This window comes from Dermacentor albipictus, chromosome 6, assembly GCF_038994185.2.
Source record: "Dermacentor albipictus isolate Rhodes 1998 colony chromosome 6, USDA_Dalb.pri_finalv2, whole genome shotgun sequence".
Classification (NCBI taxonomy): Eukaryota; Metazoa; Arthropoda; class Arachnida; order Ixodida; family Ixodidae; genus Dermacentor; species Dermacentor albipictus.
Window position 1 is genome coordinate 4,497,532 of NC_091826.1, and position 12,068 is coordinate 4,509,599.

The window sequence follows — 12,068 nt, forward strand, 5'->3', positions numbered from 1 at the left end:
ATGAGTTTCCCCACGCAACAAGTGATAGATATGGGTCTCACGTTCTCAATCTGCAGTCGCTTGCCCGGTTTAGGTATTAACACGATTTGTGTCGTCTTCCATTGCTGCGGAATCTGCCCTGCCTCCCAGCATTCGTTAATATATTCTGTTAACTTAGTTATAGACTCATCGTCCAAGTTCCTTAGCATTTTATTCATTACCCCGTCTAGTCCAGGTGATGACTTGGTATTGAGTTTCTGTAGGGCTGCCCTGACCTCTGACTCGCCGATTTTGTTGTCTAATTCGTCATTTACCTGTCCTGTGTAGTCAGGGTGTATGACGGGCATCGCTTGCGAGATGTATCTTTTCTCGATTTCCTTGAGGAAGTCCTGCTCTGTCACTCGGTACGCTTGTATTGGTCGATTTATATTTTGCCTATGTGCCGAAATGGTCCCGTCCGGGTCTAACAAATATCGAAGGTTGTTCAACGTTTTTGCCATTCCTATCTGACTGTCCATGTCATTGCAAAAAGAAACTGGCACGATCGAAGCGACAAGAAATGCGGAAATTTCTTGCTCGCTGAACCCATCGTGACGGCAGCGCAAACTCGTGATGCAGCGTTTCCTTGTTTACAATCCTTCCTTGATGTCGATGCCGCAAGGTGCCGCGTTTTGCAGTTGGCTGCGCGAACATACTTTGAAGTTTATCTTAAATATGTTCTAATCTATATTCACCATTGATATTTTGCAGACGATGAATGTGTGCCCACATAAATTGACATCACATGTTAATTTTGTGTCAGTACTCCTTTAAACATTTGGCCGAACTGCAAACCTCCAAAATTGCATTTGCAGCAATGGTGTTCACGACGCAACTAGCACACATCCAGTCAGAAAATTTTAATTAACCATCGTTTGGTGCACGAAATATCTGTTGCCATTTTACATTGGCTTTGTGGCGCCTGTGGCAGAACCACGAATAAGCAATACAATCGAGTTTATTCAAAATATTGGTCAACGGCGCAGACTGGAAACCTAGTGAACATTCTTATCCCTTTACTGTTTTCAAAGATATTTTGGAGCTTTTTTCTATTTCTATTTCCTTCTTTTTCTGTTTCTTAAATATTGGCAGACATGCAATGACCAGTTTGTCACTTCGCATTTGTTCTGTGGTATTCTGCTATCTTGACAGAAGGTCGCTAAGAATTAAAAATTACCTGAGAGCACTATGCGAACGGCATTCAATGTGCCTTGATGAGTGTTGTTCATGGTGGCCACTGTGAAGATTTCTCATTTATTGTGTACGAATGTGTTTAATTAGCTAAATTTATAAATTTCCTTATCAATGAGATGTCAATGAAAACATTGTGGGTGACATTGACAAATGACAGACAACAGCATTTAAAACAACCTAGGATTCACGAAGACTTTTTTAGGCTAGAAAGAAAGCCCATAAAATAATAATAATAATTTAAAAAATGTTTTGATCGTGACAACACTTCATTCTGCGTACTAAAGATTGCACCATTGTTTATGCAAACCTTGTCTGTGACCTCGTCACAAATGGGCACTAGGAACGTGCAGCCATGCTTTTTTGTGACTGCGTCAGTAATTTCTTGGCATGCATCTTTGGTCCCTATCAAATATGAAATGGCGAGATCTTTCAACAGTTCGGAAAGCAAACCATTAGGAGACCATGGCCCAGGTTTGCGTGTTCATAATATACGTAATGCACTGATGACAACATTTACATATGAGATTGCTTATAGTACTGGTGTGGGGACACATTGTCATGTGGACTTTAAAAATTTGCAGGCTTCTTGTTCTTTTTATTTCTTCTTTAAAAAAAAAAAAACATGACCACAGAAGACCTAGGTCGCTTATACGCCGTTATCGGTCATTTCTCAGTGTATTCCACAACCTTAATGTAAATCAATGAGAGCATCGCGTAATAACATGCCTTGCCCCAACTACCTTCTTCACAGCATGGCGCTTGAATCCGTAACTACATATAAATAAGTAACTAATAATAACTACATGAGTAATATGTACTTCGGTGTACATATTACTAATGACCTTTCATGGAAGTACCACATCAAGCACGTAACATCAAAGGCCAATCGCATGCTTGGTTACCTGAAAAGAAAGTTCTCTCTCACACCTTCATCACTCAAGCGACAGTTATATATCACTTATGTCCGAAATAATCTCAAATATGCCTCATCAATCTGGGATCCTGGCCTTGCAACTCTTACCAATAACTTAGAGGCAATGCGGAATCGATCAGCACGTTTTATCCTAACTACCATCGAGTTTCCAGCATAACTAACATGAAATTGATACTTAATCTGTCCCTGCTTACAAATAGACGGAAACTATCTCAACTTGCATTGCTTCATAAGATCTATCATCATAATCATGTTCTTAGGACCCGACTGACTAAACCGCCTAATTTTGTTTCATCTCGATTTGATCACCGCCACAAAGTCAATGTCCCTCACCAAAACACTATAACATACTCGCACTCTTTCCTGCTCAAAGCCAGCCTTGACTGGAACCATCTTCCTGCCTCATTAGTTGGTATTACCAACTGTGACCATTTTCGTGAAACTCTTGCCAGCGCAATTTAACGCAAATTTTTTTTCTGTAAATGTTCCCTATGTCAGTTGGAAACTTCATCTTTTAGTGTCTTAATTGGCTGCAATAGTATTTTTTTGTACAAGCTTGCATGACATTGTGAATTTTCGTTATTTTAGTTTTTTAGTTGGAAGAAACTATTATTGAACAGGTGGATTAGCACTCGGCCAAACAATGTGTATTTCGGCACATCCTTGGGGCTTCTTGTGATTCTTTCACAAGCGTTCCACTAAAATTGTTGCGGAACTTAATTAATACGGCATTATTTGCAAATCTCGTACTTGCTATAGAAATGTACAACAAAGCTAAATAGCAAGTTAATGTGCAATTTACATCACCAATTGCAGGCTTACACATCCGTTTTTCTTTAATTTGCTTCAAAATCCAAACAGTTAATGAGTTCTATTAAAGAAGCTAGGCCACTTTTATTGACTTTTATTGAGTGGTGGTACATCATCAGGATCACCAGGTTCTTCTTCAGATGAGATTATTTTTATTGCAACAGCACCCAAAAATGCGTGATTTAAGCATAGAGCTGCCCTTCCTTGATTACGCACAAGGTTGTAATTATTTGAGAGACTAAAATCATTAGGTTTTATTTCAACTAAGAATTGCTGCTGTTTTACGTCAAGCCAACCTCGCACTGAAGAAAGTAAATTATAGTAACCGCCGTTCAGCTCCGTGTTATGATGTCCTGCTGTCACACAATATTCACGGATACTCAGTGGTAGTCCAACTGTGCCATTTTGCTAAAATTCGACTTGCCTGCTCCTGGCTGAGCTCGCTCAATTGCCATTTGCGCCAAGTGTGAAAAAGTGCGGTATTTAATTGTTTTCACGGCAATGCAATGTTTTCAGTAGAGTTATGCAACTGTACTCAAGTATACGTGAATCAATTTGTGAACATTAAAATAATTGAGTTTGCAACTCAATCATCTACTTACTTTATTTTTCACATATGTGGTGGAATACTTAGCTGAGGTTGATGCATTACCACGGCACTCAGTTGGTTTCGGGACAAAAGAAAATTTAATTCAGGAGTTTTTTCGTGGCTAAACCACAATCTGATTATATGAGGCACGCCTGTCATGGTACAATTAAGGATCGTCCACGATGTCAACTCCAATCAAACAATTCCTATACCCAACGTCAACAAAGCAAACGGCGACGAAAGCAGCACTTATGTGCACAGATATATGACCTATTAGCTACTGGAAGGCACGCGTATCATCTCGCATACGTGCTCATGTACGCACATTCTCACTTTTGCGCATGCAGTTCAGAACTTTCTGCCAATCTGCAAACTTCTATGCGCAATTGCAGTACTGTATAATTGCCGGCTTCGACGGTTGTCAAAAGCACCCATGCATGACCTCGAACGGATCGCCAGTTAGCCACTCATATGAACGTATTAGCGGCAAGCTTTCGGCAAGCTTGGCCATTAGGCCTAAGTGGTAGTTCTTCGAAAGGTGCTTGGATATTGGCAACAAAAGTTACGGTTTTACGCCGAATCGGCTCGCATCTATTCGCAGAGGGCACACGACACACGCAAAGCCTACAAACCACCTCACAATGAAAGCGAGTGTACGGGATGGTAAAAACGTCGTTGTTCTCCATCACCATCTTTGTGACTAGGAGGGCTTTATCATCATTTTCAGACGCTGGTTTTGTGGTTGTTGTTATTGAAAACAATGCTGTTCTGTATGTTGCATCTGTGATTTCAAAGAATGTATACACTTTTCTGGGACCTGCCCACATTTTTGCCCACGGACGCAGACATGAAAAATGCCGACCAACGAGCAACTAACACCTTCACTGTAAAAATGGAGGCTGCAGTTTCGCCAGAAAGGTGAAGCAGTATTAGCCCCTTCAGTCACGAATTAAGATTGACCATTGATAAATGTGTTAAATTTACATAATTTTTTGCCAAGGTGCTGGTTTCATTTCATATTTCGTGGGCCTTCTTTAAACACGGAAGAAAATCACCACGCAGCATGTACGTTGCCATAAAGAAATTGGATCAGTCGTTTTTAAACCCCCTCTACAACGCAACAGACTTGGCCCTAAAGTGAATATTAAAAATTTTGCATAATTTATGTTAATTAATTTGGCGCAATATAAAAATTTCTCTAAGGAGCGCCATATGACGACAAACCATATGCCGGGAAGGCATTGTTATGCTGTAAACACTAGCCATTTGTGCAACGGCTCATCATGACCAATCGGGCAAGCTCCTCGCTAGACGACGTCGATATGTAGTGTAGCAAGATAACAGTGTCGATCAGGAGCGCGTCGCTTTTGTCTACTACAAGTAAGGTTCAATAAAAGTGGCGGTTTTCCTCGTGATATGTTTTTTTTTGGCAACTCGATCACACAGGGCACTTTCGATTGCAATCGATCCCGATCAGGCCCAATCGCGATCAAAGGTACCCTGAGTGATGAGCATTTCCATGCAGTTCATGCAATTAATTACAATTGCTGTCACAACACAAACGAAGAAGAACAACACTTTTGCCGCTGCAAGAGTAAAGCTTTCGTTCCGATACAAACACCACCTAGGACTAAATATGGGCATGTTGCAGATATAAAAAATTTCTTAATGCACGTGGGAAGCATCCCGCTATTCTACGCCTGCCACTTTCCGGTCGGTAGATTCTACTTCCAGCTGGAAAATGCTCTACCTAGTTGTTTCCAGCTGGAAGCGCTGTTTCCAGCTGAAAAATGCTGTATCCAGTTTTTTCCAGCTGGAGCTGGAAAATTTCCAGCTGGAAGACCAGCTGAGGTGGATTCTACTTCCAGCTGGAAAGTGCCATTTCCAGCTATTTCCAGCTGGAAGGGCTAATTCCAGTTGGAAACCTGGCTGGAAAGACCATTTCCAGCTGGAAATTCAGAGCCCATTTTCATGTGGGGCTGGTTTCATTGAGCTGAGGCTAACCACTTTTTAAAAATCCTTTGTTCAAGTTACGTGAAACACCTTGTATATAGTCATATCACAGAAAGCCAACGAACAAGGACACTATAATAGGACAGTATCGCAAGCGTAAGCGAAGATGCGGATTCGAGCCCCCCATGTGCCGAGTTGCTTTTTGCGTCCACTTTTATTTCCATTAATTTATCATGTTTTCATTTCAGTTAATGAATACATGCAATTTCCTCTATGCTGTCCTCAATGTGTTCATTTGTTGGCTTACGATACAACTAATAAAAATCAACCCTTCAGTTCCCTTTCTTCTCACTTTTTATATATATATATATATATATATATTATGGGTGGTGCCCGAAAAGCTGGTCACTCCTCCCCCGGAAGAATGAAAACTTGCCACTTATGTATTATGTTATAGATACATATTGCTTACAAAGGCAATGATGCGCCAAATTAACACATCCCAATTTCTGTCTTTCATACGCGTTGCACAACTCTTTAGGTGCAAATGTAGGGTGTGCGAAGTCGCTCTAATCACCACAGCATTGCCCCTCATGTAGGAAACGGTGCATAGTGAATGGAATCAGTTTCCCATCCCACCACATGCTGTTAAAGAGCTCAACTTGCACTTTCAGTACCGTGTCATCATGCAAGTGCTCATAACCCAAAACTGCTTCTCTCACCAGCACCTTGAACACATGGGCTTCAACAGTGCCCCCTTTAAACTGCACAACCAGCCCTTATGGGCATGGGGAACACAGCACCTCTTGCTTCTGGAAAAGCAGTCATTCCACTTGTTGCTGTTCTCAGCATGCCTAGTAATGTGGCTGCCAAACAACATGCAGTTGCCAAGGATAAAATAAAAATAAAAAACATGACATTTCGAGCCCCGCACGGGTCCCTTGATCACAATGAAGATGCAAGCATGGGCACGCAACTATTTATGGGTGAGGTGGCGCAGCATGCAGTTGTATATCTCAGGAAGATTGCCCCACACCCTGTTTATCATGCGATCAGTTGATGGAATGTACTAAGATTCTAAAAGCAAATGGGCAGATGAAGGTTGCGAGGTCAAACACTCCGATGCTGCCAGCTGCAGAAAGAAGCATGTTGAAGTGGCTAAAAGGAAATGAGGAAATAGTCATCCTCCCTGCGAACAAGGAAAATGCTGCTGTAGTTTTGGATCATGTAGATGTCATCAAGATAAATGGACTTCTCCAGGACACGTTGACCTATGCCAAGCTGGCTAGGGATCCAATCAAGAAGTTGGAATCGGAGCTACAAATCTATTCACTGAAGTTTTCAAGTTTGTCCCTCCTAAAAGAAAGAATCTCTACTACAGGTTGCTCTGCCACAATGAATCAGCTCCTGCTCTCTATGGACTCCTGAAAATTCACAAGTCCGACAATCCGGTATGACCAATCGTGAACTACACACATTTGCTGCTGTACGAGCTGTCCGGCTACTTGCACCACCTTTCCCGGCCGCTTGCAGGACTGGGGCACAATTTCGTCAAGGACTCTGCTCATTTCATTGAGCAACTAAACAGTGCCTGCATAGAAAATAAAGTCATGCTTTGATGTAAAGTCAGTGTTTACATGCGTGCCTAACGACTATATAGTGTTGGGTATGGCCTGACGCCAAGGGCTATACGTCATCCCCTTCCCGTCTCAACGGGGACGGGCGCCGTGGGTGCGACGTCATCCCCTTCCCATCTCAACGGGGACGGGCACCGTGGGGGCTACGTCATCCCCTTCCCGTCTCATGGTCATGGCATCGGGTGTGCTTACCTCGTCCCCCCCTCAACGGGGACGGGCACCGTGGGTGCGACGTCATCCCCTTCTGTTCTCAATGGGGACGGGCACAGTGGGGGCTACGTCATCCCCTTCCCGTTTCATGTTCGTGGCATCAGATGTGCTTACCTCGTCCCCTCAATCTACCCCCTGCGCCTGAGCCCACAAGCACCGGAGAGGTCATTCACTCTTCCGCTCCTCTCAGATTCGTCGAAAAGAGCATCGACTTCTCCTACCCGTGCCTGGTATTGCAGGAGGAGGGGCCTTCTTTCTGTGCCTGTCACGTGTCATCGACGCAAGCAAGATCCCGCCCACACGATTGTAGGAGAGCCTATTTAAGGGGCTCCGAAATGTACTTGTGAGAGAGACTTGATACTCCATACCATGTACTTCATACTTGATACTTCATTCTCTTCTTATTTTCTTTCAACTATCATGGAATAAAACAGTGCAAGTTTCGCACTAGAAAAAATGTCGTCTCGCCCTTGCTCGTCGCCATGGTCTACCGGAGGCCTGCAGCTCGCCGACAACGCCACGCTACCCAATAAGAAATGTCGGTGGAGCTTCGAGAGACAGGTCGCTTGCAGTGGGATCGCCTTCAAATGCAACAAACTGCTTGCTAACGGAGGGATCGCCCAGAGGGGCAGAACAAACTGGCTGGCAGCGATTGGGATACGGAATCCTGGAGACCCCAACTTGGACGACAACTACGAGAGCGTAGCCTCTTCGTCCTGGCAACAACGTTCGGAAAGAAGGTGTCTGGATCATGACTGCATATGGCGAGTGCACGGCTTTTCTTCACTGAGATATCACTTGGCTTTTATGTAAGTTTTGGAATATACATAGCAGTGATTTTTTTTAAACCGTTGACGGAAGTTTGAGTACGTCAAGGTTGTATAGAGTGAAGGATTAGCAGCACTAAGGGCAGCCATGAACTTGAAGGCAATAAAGAAGCCGGAATTGTTGAGCTTGGCCAAAGAGTTGGGCCTCCAAATTGCCGAAACAAAGAGAAAGCCAGAGATCATTGAGGCGATCGAAGCGACCGGGGCAGACGACGAGGAACTGACGGAATGCCTAGAGGGCATTAGAGAAAAAGAAGAAGAGCGTAAGCGCCTCGAGATTTAGGGAAAAGAAGAGCGCAAGCGCCTAGAGAAAAAAGAAGAGCGCGCTGTACGTGAGGCCAGAGAAGAACGTAAGGAAAAGCACGAGAAAGCGTTAGCGGCATTGGACAAAGAGCTACAATATTGGCAGCAGTTAAACGAACAAAGACAACGCCTGTCTGAAAATTCTGTAGGCAGTACAGAGGCAAAAGAATGAGAATGTATCTAGCAGACTTTCGCCAAAAGCCGACGAGAAAAGGATTGCCTGTGAGATTAATGGCCCAGGCATACTCGAACGGAAAGGGCTAGCTGCTAACGATGTCTTAGTGACAACAGAGGCCTTTAAAGGCCAGAGTGAGAGCGACGAGGTGCTGTGCCAACAGAGGACTGTAGAGACAGCTAGGCCAGCTGAGAACCAATTGGCACAGTTACCGTGCATGTGCGTCGCATCTCAAGGTAGCAAGGTTGTTAGCGAGGTACAGTATACTGCGGACTTGACAGACACGAGCACCTATGTCAAGTCAGACCTGCGTACCGAAGTGAAGTGCCAGCTGGACGATGCAGTTGAGAGTAGTTCTCGGGATGGCGAGCTCCGTAGCTCACGAGAGAACAACTGCATGGTTCAGGGATCGGTGCGGCTCTCCGCCAGTCTAGGTAGCCTAGAGGTGGATGATTTAATTAGGAATCATTCGGACTGCGCGTGTGAGACAGCGCTCGAGACCGACGGGCTGTGTGTCGATACACAGCATGAGCTGGACATTGCAGTAAAGGGCAGTTCGCAAGAGTGCGAGTTGCATAGCTCGAGTAAAGCCTGCTGCATTGAGCCAGAGTCGGTTAAGCTGTCCGCCAGTCGAGGCAAGGATAGAGTCGATTTAAATGATAATCACTCAGACTGTGCGGTCAAGAGACCGATCCGGGCCGATGAGATGTGTAACAGCCAGCACGAGGCGCCAGAAGGCGACATGAAGGAGCATTCAAACAGAAAGCGCCGCAGAAAGAAGCGCGTAAGGATCGGAATGCGTTGACTAAAGTAGCGAAGCCAGAAGGCGACACGAAGAAGCATTCAAAGAGAAAGCGCCGCAGAAAGAAGCGCCGTAAGGATCGGAAGGCGGTGGCTAAAGCAGCAAAGCCAGAAGGTGACATGAAGGCAACTTCAAAGAGAAAGCGCTGCAGAAAGAAGCGCCGTAAGGATCAGAATGGCCGAATAAACACCATCGGAAACCCACGACGTGTGCACCTTCTGAAATTTCGCCTTGAGATACGTACTTCATGTTTAAAGGGCCCCTCACCAAGTTTGGCCATTTGGGCCGAGAAGCGCCGTGCATGCAATGCATGCTAACTATCATGTCTGCTAAGTAGTACCTTGCTACGTGCCATGGAAAGAGCTGAACTTTCAAACGGAATGCCATTAGCCTTTCTCGTCGCAGGCACCGTGCTCCCAGCCGGAGAGCCGACGCGTATAGCAAAAGTGCGCTATGTACATTGCAGTACTGTGACGTTGCTCATAGCGGCACATGATTTCGAGAATTATTCATGGCAACATCTGTTATTTGTGTAATCTGTTGCTTCAATAGACGAATTAAACTTTTGAGAAATAATAAAACACACTAACCGAACGTCTGCCTCTTTCTGTTTTACTTCGCACCGCAGCAAGAAAGATGTACTTCCATTTCGTCTGCTTGTTCCCATGTTGTGCAGTCTGATGCGCAGACGACGAAACTATGTCATTTTCTACCGTGTTCCAGTGCACGATCATGCTTTCTGATCCATTTGTGCCTGCCTCAGTATTTGTGTAGCACTGACTTATACCGCAAGTCAGGTTTTGTCGTGCACAGCATGCAAAATCGTGTGCTGTGCGAAACAAGACAAACACAACAGCTCATGTGTGACGCCGTCAGCGGAAGTGTGCCACACAGCATAAAAAGCAAGGAAAAAAAATGAAGGCAAGGCTCATGACGTATGCGTCATGCAATTCTTGAGCTCCAGTACGGGAGAACACAGGGAAGAAATTTCGTTTTGCAGAGGCTAGATGGGGCAAGTGGAGAGAGTCTCTTTTAGTAGTGGCACTCGCCTCCTGAAATAACACGTTCGTGGCACTGAAATATTTCTGCCTCGAATATTAAAGAACCAATTTGAAAAATTCTTGCAACAGAACGTTCCCTAGAGAGCACGTAACAACTTCCAGCGTATAATTGAAATTTCCTATGTGGCCTGGTGAGGGGTCCTTTAACAAGGAGTATTACAAGCAGGTATTCAGCACAGTAATGGGTTCATCTGTGTTTGTTGTTTGCACCAACATTGCTCTGGAGGATCTGGAAGGTGCTGCCTTGTCTTCATTCGGGACGTGACCAAAGCTCTTTCTAAGATACATGCACAACTGCTTCTGTATTATGCGTCGCCAGCATTCAACACATTTCCCCGAGCACCTGTATTCATTCGAGCTGAGCATACAGTTCACGGCTGAAGCGGAAAAGAATATGCACATTCCCTTCTTGGACGTCCTCGTGGAGAGAATGTCCAGCGGCTTTAGTACCAGTGTGTACAGAAAGCCAATGCACACGGGAATGTACCTGAGCTTCGACTCAATGCACCCAATTGGGCAAAAGCGATCCTTCGTAGCAGTACTATTTTTCCGGGTGCTCCATGTCTGCTCCAGCCCCATGAAACGTAGGCATGAGCTGCAGGTTGTGAAAAGGGACCTGTTCAACAATGGTTACTCTGTGCAACTGCTCAGAACACAGGAGCGCAAATCAGCGAAGCACTGCCGCGAGACAGCGAAAGAGAGTGTAGCACACATCAGTGCCTTACACTTTGGGAACAAGCAAAGCTCTTGCAAGAATTTTTAAGGCCTACGGTGTGCAAATCGCCCACATGCCTTCCCGAAGACTTAACCAACAGTTGGTTAGTGCAAAACACCCTTTGAAGCACACGGGCTACCCGGGAGTGATCTACAAGATACCATGCAAGGGGTGTGACGTGTTGCACAGTGGTGAGAGCGGAAATTTTAAACAGCGCTTGAAGCAACACATGAGTGACGTCACCAAAGGTCACACAGTCGCGAACGCCATGGCGGAACATCACGAACTAACCGGACACAGCATTGATAGGAACCAAGGAGGTTTAAAAAAAGCTTTTTTTTTAAACCTATTTGACTAGGACTTGGCAGCCATCATCGCAACCGAGAAACCATTATCTGCCAGTCTGCTTTCAGAATAGTATTACATTCAATCAACTAAATGCACGATAAACAGGACACCGGTGTAATCTTCCCGAGATATATGCCCACATGCTGCACCACCTCACCCTTAAATAGTCACGTGCCCATGCTTACCTTTTCATCATGATCAAGAGACCCGTATAGGGTCTGCAACTTTGTTTTTTATTTTTATCTTTGGCGAGTGCATGTTTTTTGGCACCAGTATGTTTCCTTGCCAGATGAGTTTTTGTTGAACACTAGACTATATTGTCCTAGTAATGTCACATTGGCCATTTAGGACAGAATGTGGCTCTTGTTCAGAGTCTGTAACATATCTGGTCACAGATATATATAGGTACTAGAGCACTGCACCCTGAAAACCCATCCTGGAAATTCATGCCAAGTGCCTTGCCAACTCACCGGCTACAATTTGTAAATTCCA